Source organism: Macaca fascicularis, chromosome 3 (genome assembly GCF_037993035.2).
Source record: "Macaca fascicularis isolate 582-1 chromosome 3, T2T-MFA8v1.1".
Lineage (NCBI taxonomy): Eukaryota > Metazoa > Chordata > Mammalia > Primates > Cercopithecidae > Macaca > Macaca fascicularis.
Genome location: NC_088377.1, coordinates 172706602 through 172728364, shown reverse-complemented (window position 1 = coordinate 172728364; position 21763 = coordinate 172706602). Strand labels below are relative to the sequence as shown.

At 41.8% G+C, this 21763-nt stretch overlaps 1 protein-coding gene and 1 long non-coding RNA gene across 3 annotated transcripts in view; one reads left to right on the top strand and one right to left on the bottom strand.

Annotated features, from left to right (window-relative positions):
* The window catches only part of MKLN1 (muskelin 1), a 377314-nt gene that overhangs the window by 293980 nt on the left and 61571 nt on the right, over positions 1 to 21763 (bottom strand). The gene's annotated exons all lie outside the window — the stretch shown is intronic.
* On the top strand, positions 4582 to 20804 carry LOC135969794 (uncharacterized). Of its 2 annotated transcripts, none has more exons than XR_010585198.2 (3): positions 4582 to 4655; positions 13435 to 13529; positions 20673 to 20804. It is a non-coding gene; the product is annotated as an uncharacterized lncRNA (long non-coding RNA). The 2 variants fall into 2 exon arrangements; XR_012432867.1 differs by lacking the exon at positions 20673 to 20804 and adding an exon at positions 13727 to 13942.

Here is a 21763-nt window from a genome sequence, read left to right as displayed (position 1 = left end):
TGCCTGGTTAGTTTTTGTATTTTTAGTAGAGATGGGGTTTCACCATGTTGGCCAGGCTGGTCTCAAACTCCTGACCTCAAGTGATCCACCCTCCTCGGTCTCCCAAAGTGCTGGGATTACAGCCATGAGCCACCGTGCCTAGTCCACTGTACACATATTTTAATCACCTTCTTCAATGCGTCTCCTCTTCCCCTGAGACCAATCTGACGATAAATTGTAAATGGGGTGCCATATCTCCTATTTGAAAAATAGCACCAGGTTTGTAGGTAATTCCTTACCTTTGTTTTCTTCAATAGAGACCCAGGAAATTGTAAAAGAAGTATGATACTGCAAAACACCTTTGTTTTGCGAGATAACTTTGGAGGTGCCGATGTTGACAGCTGTAGTCAGTCACATGCTTACCAGAACAAAGATCCCTACAAAGGGAGAAGTTAACTTTAGCTTTGAAAATCCTTTTATCCTTCATGATTTGATGCCTTTAAATTTGTCACCTGAATGCGATATTAACATAATCGTCTGCATTTCAGCTAATGAATGCACCTGCTTCTAAGACTTTATTTTAGGAGTTTTAATGAGCTCTTCAAAAGAGTTTGCCTGGACTTAGTGCACGGCTAGAAAAATAGCAGCTGTAAGCAACTAACAACACATTCAGTATTTGAATCAAGCTCTGTGAAGTTGTTAAACTTGAGAAGGAGTATCTATCCATCTGTTTGTGATAAGGGAAATGAAAATTGAGATGTGGCTGTGGCATTTGGAAAAAGCACTAAAGTAACTGGGTCTGGCCAAAGAAGGTTATTAGCTGGCCGTATGTATGGATCCCAAGCATATGAATTTAATGTATTGATTTAAGCTAAAATCTAGTTTTCTTGTCTATCTAATAATGGTACCCATTTATAAGCTTGTCAGGATTAAATATCTCATCTGTTATATGCACTCATTAACATTAGATTTTATAATTATGATGCTTATTAAGAAGATGTGACTTTACAAAGGGCCACATATAGTATGAGTCCATTCATAGGAAATATCCTGAATAGGTAAATTCACAAAGTCAGAAAGTAGGTTGGTGGTTGCCAGGGGCTGCAGGGGGAAATTGGAAGCAATTGCTTAATGGACATGGGGTTTCCTCTGGGTATGAGTCAAACGTTTTGGAACCAGATACAAGTGGTGGTTGTACAATGTTGTAAATATACTAAATGTCTCTGAATTGTTCACTTTAAGATAGGCAATTGCCTGGGCACAGTGGCTCATGCCTATATTCCCAGCACTTTGAGAGGCTGAGGGGGACGGCGGGGAGAGGACTGTTTGAGCCCAGGAGTTCAAGACCAGCCTGGGCAACAAAATGAGACCCTGTTTCTGGAAAAAAAAAAAAAAAAAAAAAAAAAAAAAAAAAAAAAAAGCAAGAGAAAGAAACAACCTAAGTAATTTTATGTTATGTGAATTGCACCTCAATAATTTTGAAAAAGGGCCTGGTGCTGTGGTTCATGCTTGTAATCCCAGCATTTTGGGAGGCTGAGGTGGAAGGTTTGCTTGAGCCCAGGAGTTTGTCACTACCCTGAACAACATAAGGAAACCACATCTGTACAAAAATTTAAAAATTTTTAAAATTAGCTGGGCATCGTGGGCAGGTGGTGGGGGTTGGGGAGTTGAGGCTGCTGTGAGCCATGATGGTGCCACTAAATCTCAGCCTGTCTCAAAAATAATAATTTTTAGCCGGGCGTGGTGGTTCACGCCTATAATCCCAGCACTTTGGGAGGCTGAGGTGGGCGGATCGCGAGGTCAGGAATTCGAGACCAGCCTGGCCAACATGGTGAAACCTCATCTCTACTAAAATACAAAAATACAAAAATTAGCCAGGTATGGTGGTGCGCACCTACCTGGCCCTTTTTCAAAATTATTGAGGTGAAATTCACATGACATAAAATTACCTAGATTATTTCTTTTTCTAGCTTTTTTTTTCCCCAGAAAAAAAAGTCCCAGCTACTCCAGGAGGCTGAGGCAGAAGAATAGCTTGAATCCGGGAGGCGGAGGTTGCAGTGAGCTGAGATCACGCCACTGCACTCCAGCCTGGGCAACAGAGTGAGATTCCATCTTAAATAATAATAATAATAATTTTTTAAAATGTGACTTTGGATTTAGTAAATTCCATTTGATTGGCTATAGGTTGTAAGACGGTTCCTAAATAAATAATTGCTCATCAAGACATATAGTAAGAAAAAAAAAAAACTGATCTCCTTACATAAGTAATCAGGAAGACTGTTTCCTTGCTGAATCATACCTTGACTCCACAGTGAAGATTTTTGCAAGGGAAAACATTAACCAATCTCTGGAGGTCCAAATCCCTAAACAATTCTGTAAGCCATTTAAATTTTGTAACTATTATATGGAAGTTAGCATATTAGAATACGTATTTACTTCCAATATATATTTTAATACTTTTTATTATATAGTCAAATTAATTCCATGCTTGTTACACTGATTTCAACATCACATTTTCATAATATCCCTCCTTTTCTTCATATGCTCCTGTGTGTACTTTGGGTAGTAGTAACAACCCATCCAAAACTCAAGTGAATGGAAGACAAAAAACACAGGACAAATGTTGCTTTAAAAACATACACAGGAGGTTGGGCGCAGTGGCTCACGTCTGTAATCCCAGCAGTTTGGGAGGCCAAGGCAGGTGGATCATGAAGTTAGGAGTTCGAGACCGGCCCGGCCAACCTGGTGAAACCCTGTCTCTACTAAAAGTACAAAAATTAGCGTGGTGTGGTGGTGGGTGCCCGTAATCCCAGCTACTCGGGAGGCTGAGGCAGGAGAATTGTTTGAAGCCCGGAGGTGGAGGTTACAGTGAGCCGAGATCGCGCCATTGCTCTCCAGCCTGGGTGACAGGGCGAGACTCCATCTCAAAAAAAAGGACAAAATATATATATATGTATATATATACACAAACACACACATACAGCAGGCCAGGCACAGTGGCTCACACCTGCAATCCTAGCACTTTGGCAGGCCGAGGAGGGCAGATTGCCTGAGCTTAGGAGTTCGAGACCACCTTGGGAAACATGGTGAAAACCCATCTCTACTACAATACAAAAAAAAAAAAAAAAAAAAAAAAGTCAGGCATGGTGGCAGCTGCCTGTAGTCCCGGCTGCTTGGGAGACTGAGGCACGAGAATTGCGCGAATCTGGGAGACAGAAGTCGCAGTGAGCCGAGATTGCACCACTGCACTCCAGCCTGGGCGGTAGAGCGAGACTCCATCTCAAAAAAGCAAAAGAAAGAAGAAAAGAAAATATATACAGCAGATACATTACAGACCAATTGGAGGTAACATCCTATAATGAAGATGCCACAAATTTTTATCTTTCTCTCTCCTTGTAAAATTGGTAACATGAAGGCAAGATAACTTAAGTAAATGGAAAATTCTTCAATTTCCTTTTTATTTTATCTCAATAAAAGTGAGGCAGCTATTCTAGCTAGGGTGGAAGTAATTTATTCTCTGGACTCCTTCTCTCCTTCACATCATCCTGACCAACAGTTTTCCCTCAGTATTTGGAGCTGGTTCATTGGTGTTTCACTCATACGCCACAACACTGGAGAATCACTCAGAAATCAGGACCAGCTTAGGAATCTTCGCCAGCTTGATGCACGAGTTTCTCTGGAAAGGCATTGATTTCTAGAAGCCCCCAATTTGAATCTGCTGGAGTAAGCAGCCTTCTGGCAACTGCTCGCATTCCCACATCTCAAGAGATCCACTTTATCCAGACTTGCATGGAGCAGCTCTCCAGAAGACATCCAGTTCTACTTTTAGACCTTAGCTTTGTAACCTGAGCAAACAACCCCACGGGGGCTCACCTCCAGCCGCCCTTAGGCAGTGTTTTGCTACCCAAGGCGAGCTGACCTTACACTGATGAAGACCTGCTGTCTATGGCCTAGCTAGTCACAGCGTGGTCCTCAGAAAGGCAGCATCAGCGTCACCTGGGGGCACAGAGTCTCAGTCCTCACTCCAGGGCTATTGAATCAGAATCTGTAGCTCAACAAGGTTCCCAGGTGATTTGTATGCATTTTTAAGCTTAAATAGCAGTGGTCTAAGGGACCTGCCTGAGTTGCTTTTTCCAGCAGTAGAACTCACTATGTCCTGGTCTGAAGTTGGTAGCCATCCATTTTCCACTAGCAGTCTCTACACAGATTTCTCTGCAGTGCTCCAGGGCAAGCTCTCTCTATTTTGGATGAATTCCCAACCAGTGGGTCTTATAGCAATCTGCATTTCTATTATTTGGGTGGTCACACAAGTAGATAGCACAGCCTCCCACTAGCCTAAACCATACCCATTCCCCTCCAACTCATTTTGTTCTCCTTATTCCCACAGCTGTAGTGTTACAATGATCATAAATTATTGTTAAAGAAGAAAATTACCAAAAGAAAAAAAAATAGTCTCTATAAACCTGCATAGTTTAGAGCTAAAGAATATGTTAAAATTTTCCATCATGGAAATTTCCCAGCTACTGGGCTCTTTAGATTTTTTTTTTTTTTTTTTTTTTTCAGAGCTGCAAGCAAAGAATGGAAATTTCCAATTGCAGCATCAAGGGCTGCTGTTCTGCTGACTGTCTTGCTCAGCCGGGGTCATCTGCTTCTCTAAGACATTAAGGAATGCCAAGGTAGGTCTGAGAGAAAACATATACTTCCTCTGCAGGAAGGAAGGAATGCCCTGATGCTTTCTCCAACTTGTAATTAGGGGAGGGGCAGGAGAGGTGACATCCCCCGCTCCATCCACCTGGATGTGGATTTTGTTGTTACCACCTATCAGCGGCTTATCCTACTTGACATCTTTCCAGTGGCAGCTGGCTGGCAGGTTTTCCGTTTTTTAAGAAATCCTTAAGGTGGTGGGGGATCCAGAGAGAGGGAGGGAACCAACATTTTTGAGGTCTAGTCCTCTAAGCAACCCACCAGGTATTTTATATATGTTATGTCATTTAGCCTTGTCACACTTAGCCTTCATTACATTTAACCTTGTGACCCACCCAAGGTTAACTTCTGATTTTCTGCACTCAAATTTTGGAAGCATCATTTGTTCTTCCTAAGACAGCCCTATTGCCCCCAGCCCTCCTAGAAACCAGTTATCTTCAAGCATCCTGAAGGTTTTGTTTCCACCTCCTCAACAACATCAACAGCTCTGTTCCTTCTCATTATATCTAAGTTGAAAGATATTTCCATTCACAGCTGGTCCTGATGTCTGAGTCAACAGGCGTCTAATAGTTCCCTAAATTCCGTCGTGTACCTCCCCACTCACTACTGCTATTACTACAGAAGTATGGTGGCAGCTCCACGAAGTTTGAGTATAAAGGCATTGGCGTCTTGCAAACAAAGCTAAGGACCCTGACTGGCTCTGGGCCAGAAAGAACATTCTCATACCTAGGCTGGGTGGGTTTGTCTGGGTGGTTTGGGAGTTTTGCTTTTTTTGTTTGTTTTTTAATATAAAAGACCTTTAGGGGGATTCTGAAATACTGTAAGAAGCAAGAGCTATCTATGTTTACTCTCTTCTTACAGACAGCCGTATCATACCAGGAAAAGAATTGCTAAGGAGGTCTTCTGACCTCACTGTTGCTATTTATACATAACATCATTTATTGAGACAAGTTTGGTAATAGTGAAGATTTTCTAGCAATAAATTTTTTAAAAAATCATTACATGGCTAGTGAGTTAAAAAAATTCTCCCATATCTGTCATTTCAATCACATCCATATCCATAGATAGTGATATGATCTTTGAATACAGTGATCAATTTTACCACCACCCAATGATGAAAGTGGAGGCAAACGGGAATCAGTCAGAATATTGTAGGTCTGTTTAGGCTTTAGTCTCAAAAGCTGATGTTTAGTTGAGTTATTGCTTACATCTGTGACAATGGTTTTCCATATCCGTTTAACCCATTACAACTGAGTCTGATTCCCTGGTGAAATTCATCAAGTGGTATTTGAATATGAGTCTGGGTCTCATGTGATATGCACACATTTCCAACAGGCTTCTTTCTACCCCTCCTCTGTATCTGTCATTAGCCAGAAGACAGTGGTCCTCTGAGTTGAAGACACTGATGATTCATATCTGTGGGTGGGGCCGAATAGACTGATGTATTCAGACCACAGAGATGACTTTTAAAATTCTGTGGTTGGAATACACGCTGTTTTAGATGATGATTGATTGTTTGTGATTTCAAACATGGCCTCAATTCTGTCCCTCCTGTTTCCCTGCCCCTTGCAATGTGACTCTGCAGCTCCTCCCATCAAGAGCTGGAGTCTGTTTCCACATTCCTTGAGTCTGGGCCTGCCTTTTGGCTGGCTTTGGCCACTATAATGTAATTGAAATAATGGTGTTCCGATTCCAAGCCTAAGCCTCAAGTGTGTGCCTCGGCTCTCTCCTGAAACCTGCCACTGCTGTGTGAACAAGTCCAGGCTAGCCTGCTGGAGGATGTGACATCCTGTGGAGTCGAGATGAGCCACTCCAGCTGAAGCCATTTTAGACCAGCCAGCTCCAAGCAAACACACGAGCTGATCACAAATGTGTGAACAAGCCCACCACAATCAGCTGGGCCCAGCCCAGATCAGCAGAACCTCTCAGCCAATTCACAGACTCAAGAAATAGTGACTGGTAGCTGTTGTATGCCATGTAATTTTAAGATGGTTTGTTATAAAGTAACAGGTAACTAATACAGATGACCAATTATCTTCTCCCCCCGCCCCCTGTGGCTAGGAAGCTCAGAGCCAAATTCCAAAGCCAATCGTAGAAACTATACTTATTTATTTATTCATGTTTATTGCATACTTTATGGGTGACATATGTACAATCTTCTCTCTCCTTAATGGTGAATTTTAAAAATTCGATAATCTATTGTTTACCACATTGACTCTAAACCAACTGAATACCTTGTTTTAAATATTTAGGTGGTTGTTATTTATCAGATTAGAAGAGATGAATCTAGAGTGAGGATTGGCAAACACTCACTTTCTTTCTCTTTGTTTTGAGCCACAGTCTCACTCTGTCACCCAGGCTGGGGTGCAGTGGTGCAATCTTGGCTCACTGCAACCTCCACCTTCTGGGTTCAAGAAATTTTCCTGCCTCAGCCTCCCAAGTAGCTGGGACTACAAGCATGCACCACCATGCCTGGCTACTTTTTTTGCATGTACTTTTAGTAGAGACGGGGTTTCGTCCTGTCGGCCAGGGTGGCCTCGAACTCCTGGACTCTGGTCTTGAAATCCTGGACTCAAGTGATCCCCCCACCTCAGCCTCCCAAAGTGCTGAGGTTACAGGCGTGAGCCACCACACCCAGCCTAGGACTGGCAAACACTTTCTGTAAAGGGCCAGCCAGAAAATATTTTAGGCTTTGCAGTCTGTATAGTCTCTGTCACAACTACCTCACTCTGCTGTTATAGCACTAAAGCAGCCATAGACAATCTGTATACAAATGAGCATGGCTGTATTCCAATGAAACTTAATTACAAAAACAGGTGGTGGATCAGATTTGGCCCTCAGGCCATAGTTTGCTGACCTCTGGTCTAGAGCAATATGTACTATGCAAAAACATCTTCACCTACACTACAGTCTCCTCAACTTTATTGTAATTTATCTCAGTTGTTTTGAAAAAAAAAAAAAAACAGACAAATGAGGTGAATTTACTTCCTCTAGCAGAGGACAAGAAGAGGCTGACCGTGCGGTAGGAAACTATACAGCATTTGTACCAGGGCAAGTATGACACTGAACAAATCCCCTGGCCACTTTGTCCATGACTGCTTATTTAGTTTAATGCTGAAGGCCAGACTAACACAAGCAATGTCTCATTTGTTTTGTTTCATCCCACAGCTTCTAATCTCAAATACTCATTTAACAAATGCATGCTGGATGTCACAATAAGGATGGCGCTCCAGTCCTCCTTGCCTACTCGGAGTTCCCTGAATGTATTGTGCTATTTCACGCCTCTCTAACTCTGCACACAATGTTCCTTCTGCCTGGAACACACTTAGCCCTCTTCTCTTACTGGCTGACGCCTACACGCTGATCAAAACTAAGCTCAATGATACTGCCTCTTGGAAGACTTCCCTGAGTGCACTTCTACCTCCTCACCCTCAACCTTCAGCCCGCACACTCAATCTCGGCATTTATTCTACTAAACTCATAATGAAGATAGCTAATGCTTATATGGTTCCAGGCACTCACTATGGGCCAGGCACAGTTCTATCCTGTCATTTCATTGAAATTATTGGTATGCTTGCCTGTTTCCACAAGACAATGGTACATTCAGAAACATTTATTGAGTACTTTGTAACTGGTATGCTAGGCAAAGTAAATAAAACAGTAACTTACAGACCATAAGCCCACTGAGGGAACCTACTGCATGTTATTTGTCTTTACCTCTCAATACCTAGCAGTGTCCAGAGCAAAGGTTTTGTTTTAATTTTTTTTTTTTCAATCACTGCAGCCGTGATCTCCTGGTCTCAAGCAATCCTCCCACGTCGGCCTCCTGAGTAGCTGGGGCTACAGGCGTGTGCTACCACGCCCAGCTCATTTTTTAAATTATTTTTTATAGAGACAGTGTCTTGCTATGTTGCCCAGGCTGGTCTTGAACTCCTGGCCTCAAGCAATCTTCCCACTTCGGCCTCCCAAACTGCTGGGATTACTGGCATGAGCTACCCATACGTGGTCAGAACAGAGGTTTTTGTTTGTTTGTTTGTTTGTTTTTGAGCCGGAGTCTCACTCTGTCACCCAGGCTGGAGTGCAGTGACATGATTTCAGCTCGCTGCAACCTCCACCTTCTGGGTTCAAGTGATTCTCCTGTCTCAGCCTCCTGATAGCTGGGATTACAGGCATGTGCTACCATGCCCAGCTAATTTTTGTTTTTTAGTAAAGACGGGGTTTCACCATGTTGGCCAGGAGGGTCTCAATCTCTTGACTTTGTGATCTGCCCGCCTCGGCCTCCCAAAGTGCTGGGATTACAGGCGTGCACCACCACACCCGGCCCGCAGAAGTTTTAAATTAATATGAGACGAACAAATGAAAATGCCACTTATATGGTACAAAATATGTGCTAGGCCATGTTCTAAGCTCTTTACATCTCTAAGCCTCAAGACAACTTTATGGGGTAGCTGGTATAATTATCACCATTTCACACACGGGAATTGAAGGCATGCAGAATTTTTAGGTAATTTTCCTAAGGTCACAGAGCTAGTATGTGACAGCTGGTTCCAGAATCTATGCTCACAACCCCTGGATGAAATGAAAGCTTGGGTGACTCAGCATAAATCCATTTCTACTCCTGGGAGAGTCATTTTTTCTTTTTTTTTTTCGAGACGGAGTCTCGCTCTGTTGCCCAGGCTGGAGTGCAGCGGTGCGATCTCAACTCACTGCAACCTCCGCCTCCCAGGTTCAAGCGATTCTCCAACCTCAGCCTCCCGAGTAGCTGGGATTACAGGCATGTGCCACCATGTCTGGTTAAGTTTTTTTTTTTGTACTTTCAGTAGAGATGGGATTTCACCGTGTTGGCCAGACTGGTCTCAAACTCCTGACCTCAGGTGATCCACTCACCTCAGCCTCCTAAAGTGCCGGGATTACGAGCGTGAGCCACCGTGCCCAGCCCCTAGGGAAAGTAATTTAAAAGATGCATCTTTGAGAACATCGATTGTCCAGTGGTACCAGTCACGTGCTTAAGCTTAGGTGTCAGAGAATTTGTTCACATCTGGTCTCAAGGGCGTGATGTAAGTGAGTGATGTTGGTAGTGGCATTGACAGTACCTGCAAGGTGCAGGCTTACATTTACAAAGCATTATGGTTGCATTCTGAACTCTGATCTGATTTCTTCCGTCACCCTGTCTTCCTCTCGGAAGCATCAATGCTCGGGCAACTCCAGCACAGTTTCTGCCAGCATGTCTCTGCCATGTTGACTCTTCCCTGACGGCAGGCAGGTTCTACAGTAGATCCATCCGTGTTGGCCTATTCCCTTGGACACGTCGGCAAATTAGCATTTTGGAGAAGACTACACGGAAACATCCATAATACTGGTGAACCTGGCTGGGCGTGTGCATCTTTAAAAACGTATTGCTAGGTGGGCATGGTGGCTCATGCCTGTGATCCCAGCACTTTGGAGGCCAAGGCAGGCAGATCACCTGAGATCAGGAGTTCGAGACTAGCCTGGCCAACATGGTGAAACCCCGTCTTTACTAAAATTACCAAAAAAAAAAAAAAAAAAAATTAGCTGCATGTGGTGGCAGGCACCTGTAATTCCAGCTACTCGGGAGGCTGAGACAGGTGAATTGCTTGAACCCGGGAGGCGGAGGTTGTAGTAAACCGAGACCATGCCATTGCACTCCGGCCTGGGCAACAAGAACGAAACTCCATCTCACAAAAAAAAAAAAAAAAGCATCACTGCCAGTCATTTATAGAAGGCTTTGGAAGTTCCCATGGGGCCTTGCAAGCAACATGCCACTCAGCAGGGAAGATAAAGACAGGGAGAGACAGTGACTGGCCTGCAGCTGTCTCTAAGGACAGGCTTGCTCTGCTGAAAAAAACAAAGAACAGATATTTGGAATAGAATTTTGCATCTGAAACAAATATGGATTTGGATAATTTTAGGTTTGAGCATTAAGACATTAGAAAATAAAGCCAGGCACAGTGGTGCACACCTATAGTCCCTGCTACTAGGGGGGCGGAGTTGGGAGGATTGCTTGAGCCCAGGAGTTTGATGCTGTAATGCCCTGTGATCGTGCCTGTGAATAGCCACATAGTGTGACCCCGTCTCTAAAAAAAACCTAAAAAAAGAAAGAAAAGTGATCACAGAGTCCCTGCAGACACTTGAAGTCTATGGTCTGTCTGAGTAGAGAACAAATGTGTCCATTCTCCCACCTCAAGGCAGCTTAAAAAAAAAAAATGTAACCTTTCTTCTTTACTCCCTTTGCAAATTAGGTAACTAGGAGGAGGTGAACAGTCAATTTCCTCAGTGGCTTCCACTGATGGTTTAGAGGACCCAACGAGGTACCAGGGCCAGGACTGGTTCCCACAAGCTTCCCGTTCTCAGTCTGGGGCACAACAGAGGCTAAAAAGAATTCAAAGATTCAAGAATTGGCTCTTAGAAGCAACCATGTGTCACCATAGAGCTGGGCAAGATTGTGCTTGTTGACTTTTCTCCTAGTCAAGAATTAACCCTGAGACTTCTCTAGGAAGACATTGATTGCCTGGCTGGAAAACATTGCTTGCCTGGCTGGAAAACTTCAGAAACATTGAGTTGACCACTATTCTCAGGCACCTGTACATACATTTTTCAGGGCATTGGGTAGAATTTACAGCATCTTATTTTCCAATTAAAATAATCTGTTACTGCATTTGTAGTCTGTTTCATATGGTTTAACATTTAATAATTCTCTGTTGCTTTTATTACGAAAACTTGCATTCTCTCATCTAGAGCAGAATCTCCCTGAGGGCAAGATTTATGCCTTCACTTCTTTGGACTCCTCCACAGGACCAAATGAAGGAGTACAATGGTGGGTGGTCACGAGGGAATGATTACAGGACATAGTATTTGGAGACCCGGGCAGTTCCAGTGCTCCTCACCCCCCGTCAAGCTGAGTATAGGTCCTCAGAAAGCACTTAAGTCTCAGAGTTGCCATTTCCTCATTTTCAGATTGCCTCTCTTACCTTACCGGTTGTTGGGAGGATCAAATAAGATAATGTCTGTGAAAGTATTTTGTGAACCAAGATCTGCTAGCTACTGAAATGTAAGAAGTCATCAGAAGAGGCACTTAGGAAATATCTGATTGATTTTTAATGATAAGATATTGTCTTCCCCTTTCTCCTTTACATTCAGCTCCTTTGAGGGTGTTATTTTGCAGGATTTCACTTTATATGAGTAGCAAAACCACTCCACATCCGCCTGATACTGTGTGGTAGGTCCCCTAGTGCATTTCACCTCATAATTACCTTAAAATTTGACTGACATTTAAGCAAACCAACCAAAAAAGTCACAAGGTATGCCATGGTCACATTGATCACAGAGGATTTGTCAAGATCAATGCATGAGTACCCCACTGGCATTTCAGAGCCTTTCTTGTGCTGCTGCGTCAGCCCACTAAAATTACACCCTAGGCAAAGATTATGTATATTTCTGTACTCCAGCACATAGTTCATACATGAGAGTGGCAGATCATTGCTCTAAGCCCAGGCCAGTGAAAAAGAAAATTACAATGTGGCAGTATAACGGGGAATTTCACAAAAAGGTGACACTATAAAACAGACTCTTTAAACGACTCATTTATTTGTAGTCTTTATTCTCTATTTGTTCTTAGCAAAGAAGACAATCTATAGTAACAGAATTCTATATGACTCATTAGAGAAATCTTTCAAACATGGTTATTCCTTAAAATGCTTCTAGAAGATATAAGGTTTAGTCTCAGGGTTTCTTCTCACTCAACTGGAGGAAAAAATAGAGATGCTAAGGGATAAGCTAAGTTGTATATTCCAGAGATTTGTTTATATAAACTCCTGATTCCTCATCTAGTTCTTTGGGCCCAAATAACATGAAAGTAAAAATAACTAGACAGAGACAGCTTGGCTGCGGTAAGTACTGTCTTCTCTTTCTGAAGCTTTTCAATTCCAGTATTTTCACACGCTATTCCTGAATGCTATGGGAACCTGTTTTTCCCCAAGTTCAATCATATAGTGTCAACTGCAGGACAGGCATCCAGGTTTGAAGCATTTTGTCAACATATTGAATCCAAACCAGTTTTGAACTCTATGAACTCTATTGATGAACATATTTATGATGTTCTTTTTTTTTTTTTTTTTTTCTTTTTGAGATGGAGTTTCGCTCTGTCGCCCAGGCTGGAGTGCAACGGTGCGATCTCGGCTCACTGCAGCCTCCCCCTCCCAGGTTCCAGCAATTCTTCTGCCTTAGTTTCCCGGGTAGCTGGGATTACATGCACGCACCACTACACCGGTTAATTTTTGTATTTCTAATAGGGATGGGGGCCGGGTGTGGTGGCTCATGCCTGTAATCCTAGCACTTTGGGAGGCCAAGGCAGGTGGATCACCTGAGGTCAGGAGTTCGAGACCAGCCTGATCAATATGGTGGAACCCCATCTCTACTAAAAATACAAAAATTAGCTGGGTGTGGTGGCTTGCACCTATAGTCCTAGCTACTCAGGAGGCTGAGACAGGAGAACTGCTTGAACCCGGGAGGTGGAGGGTGCAGTGAGCTGAGATTGTGCCACTGGACTCCAGACTGGGTGACAGAACGAGACTCCATCTCAAAAAAATAAAAAATAAAAATAAAAAAACCAAATAGAGATGAGGTTTCACCATGTTGGCCAGGCTGGTCTCAAACTCCTGCCTCAGCCTCTCGAGTTGCTGGGACTAAATGTGTGCGCCATCAAGTCCAGTTAATTTTTTTTCTTTTTGTTAGGGATGGAATCTCCCTATGTTGCCCAGGCTGGTCTCAAACTCCTGGCTTCACATGATCCTCCTGCCTTGGCCTCCCAAAATGCTGAGATTACAGGGGTGAGTCACTGTGCCTGGCCTGAAGCCTCATTTTTAATAGATGTTAGTAGCTAGTAACATTAAAGTCATACTAAATACCAATACATTTTAATGTTTAAACCTGATAACATGCTTATGCATATATAGTTTTCTATAATAATTTTATTTTCATCAGATGCTTTTCTTTCTTACTCTCAAATCTCTCCCACTTCTTCTAGGGCTGATGTGAGGCCAAGACTCTTTCATAATCAATACTGGAGAGAAAATACCTAAGAGGAGGAGGAAGTGGTGGATTTAACATTAATTATTATCTTCCTATGACACCATGATCTCCTCCCTTTGCTTGAAAAGTTGCAGGAAAATAATGGTGATGGGAAGGGGAAAACATCCAACTGCAGAATTGATTATTTGTCCATTTACCCCCAAAATATATGGTGAGTGGCAGGCATGTAAGGGTGTCACTGTACTCTTGATATTGAGGGAGAGCATGAGGGGCAAATATTATAACACAAATGCTTCAAGATGGAGAGTTTCTTGTACATACTAAGTCATTTATTTATTATATATATATAAATAAACATTTTTGTAGAGTACAAATAGCTTTCTGTATGGAATTATTCTAAGATTTATCAAAATGTATACCAGTTTGTAACCAAATCATTCCCATAAGGGATCTAAAATACTAATTTTAAGAAAGAAATAAATTAGAATGACATTGAATAGAAGTTATACAGCTTTCTTTTTCTTTTTCTTTTTTTTTTTTTTTTTTGAGACCAAGTCTCACTCTGTTGCCCAGGCTGGAGTGCAGTGGTACGATCTTAGCTCACTGCAACTTCCACCTCTCAGGGTCAAGTGATTCTCCTCCTCAGTCTCCTGAGTAGCTGGGATTATAGGCACCCGCCACCACCCCCAGCTAATTTTTTGTATTTTTAGTAGAGATAGGGTTTCACCATGTTGGCCAGGCTGGTCTTGAACTCCTGACCTCAGGTGATCCACCTGCCTTGGTCTCCCAAAGTGCTGGGATTACAGGCGTGAGCCACTGTGCCCGGCCTTATACAGCTTTCATAAAACATTTGTTTCTTCTTTTATATTGTTCCTCATGGTAAAAACAGCAACATTTCTATATAAATGGTAACATTTACACCATTTGCTTCATTTTAGGATTTGTGATTGCTCTTGGGAACACGCGTCCTGCTGTAGCATGAAGGGGAAGGTATAATTTGGAGCCAGACGAAAGAAAAAAGGTTTCTTTCAGAAGCAATAGATTTATGTAAATGTAAGGATTACATACATCAGGATACATCAGAAAAGGATTAATAATTTCACCAGGTAGTCTAGAGCTACATTTCATATGCGAGTTCTTCACAGAGCTATGACAAACTTTGTAGAACTCAAGTCTTCCATGGAAAAAAGGTCATAAAAAGTCTTTTGGCTGGGCGTGATGGCTCATGCCTGTAATCCCAACACTTCAAGAGGCTGAGTCGGAAGGATTACTTGAGACCAGGAGTTCAAACTGCTGCGAGCTATGGTTGTGCCACTGTACTCCAGCCTGGATGACAGAGCAAGACCTTGTCTCTAAAACATAAAAAATAAATGTTAAAAATAATAGAACCAGCCAGGTGCGGTGGCTTACGCCTGTAATCCCAGCATTTTGGGAGGCCAAGGCGGGTGGATTACAAGGACAGGAGATCAAGACCATCCTGGCTACCATGGTGAAACCCCATCTCTACTAAAAATACAAAAAATTGGCTGGGTGTGGTGGCGGGCACCTGTAGTCCCAGCTACTCAGGAGGCTGAGGCAGGAGAATCACTTGAACCCAGGAGGCAGAGGTTGCAGTGAGCCGAGATGGCGCCACTGCACTCCAGCCTGGTGACAGAACAAGACTCCATCTCAAAACAACAACAAAATAATAATAATAATAATGTCTCTTTTAAAAACCAAATGCAATGGAGATAGCAAGCCACAAAGTGTATTACAGTATTAGTCATAATTATTTGCCTTATCACTCTTGATAGCTTATTTTGCATTCAGTAGAGTTAGAGAAATGTATGGATGAATACTGATCATAATTCTTCTCCGCGTGGACTTTAGAATTTCAGGATAACAGCTGGCCTTCTTGCTTCAATAGGTAGACCCTGAAAGGAATCTGGGAAGTGCCGGCCATAGCAGCTCCATCAAGACAGGGCTCATTTCCAGCCCTGCTTCACTGAGTAGCGAGATATTTGTTGCCATCTAAGTGTGATGTTGAAGGAAGTGAGGAAAATAATCTTCCTTAATTATTACATGGTGCCCATGACCTTATTTATTATTTCACTAGTAAAGAAATAAATTGTATTTCTTCTTCAACATATTCACAGTGAATCTCTGAGATACAGGAATATGCTTATTCAGTCAAGAAAGGTATTTATTTATATAAGAGAAGCAAGTGCTTCAGAAGAAAACTTTCTCGTTAACAGCAGAAGGAAATACTTTTTATAAATTATCAAGCCAGTAAGTCTAAGGAAAGGGGGGGGAAGGAAACAATAATGAAGTATAATACGTAGTAAAAATAAAATAGAAAGAATAAAAAATATCAAGTACCACTGAAAACGTGAACGAGTTGAATCTCTGTCAAAAGACAAACTTTTAGATTGGGCTAAAACAAAATTAAGCTATGTCTGAGGAATTCACGTCTAAGAAAGTGACTATGAAAGTTTGCAAATAAATGACTGGGCAGATATATGTCAGGCAACTCCAAAAGCAGGAGTGTTCAACCTGAGAATGCTGATTGCCAAAAATAACAACAAAAAAGGAAAAAAGCAAAACAAACAAAAGCAGGAGTGCCAATATGAACAAATTCAAGGCCAGAAGCATTAAACAGGAACAAGAGACTGGAACGATTGAACAGACTGTGGCGAAGATTGCTAGATGCTTATACAATGTCCATTCCTCTTCATCCTTGCTAACAAAACTTCAATTTAATTTGGAGCAGCAGTGTGTCCACATTTTTTTTAAGTTAATTTTTCCATCTCCTTTTATAGTAACGGGTAGACAATAAATTGTAGGTGGCTCATGCCTGTAATTCCAGCACTTTGGGAGGCCGAGGCGGGCAGATCACCTGAGGTCAGGAGTTTGAGACCAGCCTGGCCAACATGGTGAAACCCTGTCTCTACTAAAAATTTAAAAAAAAAATTAAAAAAAAAAAAATGGCTGGGCATGTGGCAGGTGCCTGTAATCCCAGCTACTCAGGAGGCTCAGGCAGGAGAATCGCTTGAACCCAGAAGGCAAAGGTTGCAATGAGCTGAGATAACGCCATTGCACTTCAGCCTGGGTGACAAGAGGGAAACTCCATCTCAAAAAACAAAAAAGAGTAAGTTGTAAGCAGAAGTTAGTGGATGGGGCCTACTGAAATCTAACTCACCTGGATTACTCATTTTTACTCTTTTTCCTCCTTCCTGTCTGGAATATGTATGTGATGGCTAGAGCTGCAGGAGCCATCTTGCAACCATGACTTGAAATATGGGTGCCACACACTAAAGGTGACAGAGTAGGAAGACAGAAGTAGCTTGCATTCCAGATGACCACAGAGGTACTATTCCAGTCCTGGACTTCCTACCTCCAAACATCTTTTATATGAGACAAACACAGCTTCATGTACTTAAGCCACTATGATGTGGGTATCCTTTTTTATGCAGCCAGCCCAATTTCCTGTGATATGAATAGAAACATGACAAAGATACACGAGTTATCAGCTATTATGCACTAAAAAACAGTGCAAAATAAAAATCAAAAGACAAGGAGCATTTGATGAAATTATAACCATAGTGGTAGATTTTAATACATCCCTTTCAGAATTTGATAGAACATGAAGTCGAAAACAAGCAAGAATATAGACAACTATAATGATATCATCAAAGGCTTATTATATACACATATATAAGAGTGTATGTGATTAGTAAACAGCATAAAAACCACATATATATCTTGCAAAAAGGGAATATGCAATCTTTTTTTTTTGAGATGGAGTCTCGCTCTGTCACCCAGGCTGGAGTGCAGTGGCGCAATCTTGGCTCACTGTAACCTCTGCCTCCCAGGTTCAAGCGATTCTTCTGCCTCAGCCTGCTGAGTAGCTGGGACTACAGGCACGCGCCACCATGTCTGGCTTTTTTTTTTTTTTTTTGTATTTTTAGATGGGGTTTTACTATTGGCCTGGCTGGTCTCAAACTCCTGACCTCGTGATCCGCCCTCCTTGGCCTCCCAACGTGCTGGGATGACAGGCATGAGCCACTGCGCCCGGCCCAATCTTTTTATATGTGTATGGAACATTTAAAAATCAATCACATATGTGACCATAAAAGATTGTGTAGGGTACACAAGAAAGACGTTGGAAACAGTCTGTTCTACAGCTTGCTGGCCAAGTGACCTTGTGCAAGTTATTTAACCTTTCTGGGCTTTGTTTCTTTGGAGAGTGGAGATCATAATAGCCAGAATTTTAATCTTTTATCATTATTACTGTCCCTCCCAGCCTAGCATTTTCCAGCCTGAGGTCCATTTACCTACATGAAGCTGCTAGTGCCACATGTCACTAGCTCTATGTAGAAGCCGTCGATGACTGTCACTGTTTCCCATTGGAGGGTCAACAGCAGGCTAGAAGGTTAGCTTTTCTCAAATGGGCCTCAACTGAACAGTGAACACAGGGCTGTCTACTACAGAATTCAAGAGCAGCAAAAGAATGTTAAATGAATGAATTGTTATTTGCAGGAAAAGAAACGGGCACCATGTTTCCAATTATTCTTCATTTCAGACAGCGACTCGCTGTTTCCATTGGCCGGCACAGTAGCTGAATGGGGAACACTATGGAGTAAACCTGCTGAAGAAGGATGAATGTGCGCCAGTGAATTTTTTTGACACAGTCCTAGCTTTATTTTTGCTTATTGCTGGCAAGTTAATGAGAAAGTCAATATAAAACAATTGACAAAAACTTTGTAAATAAGGCTTAAAAGACAAGAAATCTTTATAGCTCCCCAAAAGATAAACTTTTTGTACCAACAAGAGTCATTGCAACATAAGACAGAACTTCCAAATTTAGCTGTTGGTTAAAAAAAGGAAAACAATAGTATAAATCTTTTTAAAAACCCACAAAATAAAATATTTTTATTGTCAAAAAAGCAAAATATTAAAGCACATGAAATATTTAAAGATACATAAAGAAAAGATAGATTTCCATAAATAAGTACTTCAATACATAAAAATATGTGAATCTGTTAAGAATACCATTAATTGCATATTTTAGGAAATTATTAGTTTGCATAAATTAAAAATATATAGGATATGTTACAAATTACAAATATTCAATGTTTTGATAAAATAAACTTTAATAAAAAATATTAACTTCAAAGTTTATCCCGGAACTTAGAGGGAAGGCAGAAATGAACTGAATATAGTAAGTTCCTCAATTCATTTTAGGTCACAAACCAGGGATAAAATAATCAATGTCAGTGGGGAGTAAATGGGGTATTTGTTCCTTTGCTTTTGGAGATCTGTAATAGCATCATCAGAGCAATATTTGTATTTTTTTTTTTTTTGAGAGGGAGTCTCACTCTGTTGTCCAGGCTGGAGTGCAATGGCACGATCTCGGCTCACCGCAACCTCTGCCTCCCGGGTTCTAGTGATTCTACTGCCTCAGACTCCAGAGTAGCTGGGACCACAGGCATGTGCCACCACACCCAACTAAATTTTGTATTTTTAGTAGAGACAGGGTTTCACCATATTGGCCAGGCTGGTCTCAAACTCCTGACCTTGTGATCCACCTGCCTCTGCCTCCCAAAGTGCTAGGATTACAGGCATGAGCCACCGCGCCTGACCTGTTTGTATTTTTATATGTTTAATCTCAAACATGTTGACATACCAAAAGAGAAATGGGAGTTATTTGGGTGTCCAAAATCTTTCCTAACTCTCTAGATGTTCCTATTTTTTCTTAGCATTATTTTAGGGCATTAATTCTTCGACAATACCTACTCCTTCCTCTTTTTTTTCTCTTTTTTTGAGACAGAGTCTTGCACTGTTGCCCAGGCTGGAGTGCAGTGGTGCGATCTCGGCTCACTGCAAGCTCTACCTCCTGGGTTCACACCATTCTCCTGCCTCAGCCTCCTGAGTAGCTGTGACTACAGGTGCCCGACACCATGCCCAGCTAATTTTTTGTACTTTTAGTAGAGATGGGGTTTCACAGTGTTAGCCAGGATGGTTACAAACTCCTGACCTCGTGATCGGCCTCCCAAAGTGCTGGGATTACAGGCATGAGCCACTGTGCCTGGCCTACTCCTTCCTCTCTTTTAAAAAATGTTGTGTGATTACAAAATTGGCTCTCATCTTTCTGCTTAGAATCACCTAACTTCTGTACTCATAAATATTCTTTCCCTGTCTTTGCTTAAGCTATTGTCAATCACAGAAGCTCCATCTTTTTCATATGTGGGAGAACATCAAAATCAGGAAGAAGTTTCTTCCACCTACTCTATCTGTCTGTCTGTCCATCTATCTGTATCTATCTATCCATCCATTCTATCTCTCTATCTATCTATCCATCCATTCTATCTATCTATCTATCTAGCTATCGTCTATCATCTATCTATCTATCTATCTATCTATCTATCTATCTATCTATCTATCCATCTATCCATCCATCCATCCACCCTATCCATCCATCTATCTATCTATCTATCTATCTATCTATCTATCTATCTATCCATCCATCTATCTATCCATCCATCCACCCACCCACCCACCCATCCATCTGCCTATCTATGTATCCATCCACCCGCCCTATCTATCTATCTATCTATCTATCTATCTATCTATCTATCTACCAGTTATCAGGGAGGGAGACAACTGGGGAAGAGAGACAGAGAACAGACTTGTCCTGTCTGGATTGTACTGGAAACTTAGAGTCTGTACTTGCTCTTCTTCTGTAACTCTACTCAAGAGTGCAATATTGTCAGAACGAAATGAATTATTTTAATTCAACTTGGCAGGTAGCAGTAAATATTTACCGGTTTGAATTATCAATTCTCATCAAGATTGGCACTGAGAACTATATGAAAACAATTAGAAGATTTTTCTTAAAGGATCATTTTTTATTCCAAAATTTGTGATTGTAAAATGTGTATGCGTCTGTTTAATCACGTCAGGCACAGGATCATCTTGTATTCCTGCCTTCTCCCAACACGTGGAGGTCAGATGCCTCGTACTGCCCTCACCTCATGTCGGGAAGAGATACCACAAAGTAATTTTGTAGGATAAAGAAGGATTAAGAAGAGAAAACGGGTTCTGAAGAAAATGCAACACACGAAATCAGGAATCTCCCTTTCCCTGGAACTTTCAAAGCCTTTTAAAATCTATCTTGTCCCCGTTATTTGTTTTCCCATCACCAGGCAAGAAAATTCAGTTTTTCCGATTAAGAGTGCCATCTGTGTCTCTGAAAAAGGACACATATTGTGGAATGAGAAGGAAATGGTGGAGTGAGGGATAAATGGGGATCAAAAGTCTTTAAGGTCTGGAGAAGCAAAGTAAAACCTGAAAACTCAATTCAATTGTCAGTTTCTTCCTCCAGTAGCACTTCTGGTTACAAGAAAATCTGTAGTAAATGAAGACTATGTTGTTTTGTTTTGTTTTATTTTGTTGTTTTGATTTGTTTTTTTAATTCAGCTCCTACAGGAGAAGACTGTTTTTGTTTTCGTTTCTTAAGCTGCTCCTTGTGGAGCAGCACTGAGTCAGCTGAAAACTATGTTTCTGTGTGTGTTTTTTTGTTTATTTGTTTGAGATGGACTCTTGCTCTGTCACCCAGGTTGGAGTGCAATGGCACAATCTTGGCTCACTGCAACCTCTACCTCCTGGGTTCAAGCAATTCTCCTGCCTCAGCCTCCCAAGTAGCTGGGATTGCAGGCGTGCACCACCACACCCGGCTAATTTTTGTATTTTTAGTAGAAATGGGGTTTCACTACGTTAGACAGGCTGGCCTCAAACTCCTGACCTCAGATGATCCGCCCACCTTGGCCTCCCAAAGTGCTGGGATTACAGGCGTGAGCCACCACGCCAGGCCAAGACTATGTTTTTATAAACTTAACTTGCATTATCATTCTAGAACTCTGATATGTCCCTTTTCCACTTGTTGGTCAATAAAAAAAATTCATCTCACTCATAATCCAATCATTTAACATGAGTCAGAATGCATGACTGAGTCAAGGTTCAACTAGCTGTAGTATTTTTCCTCTCATTAGAT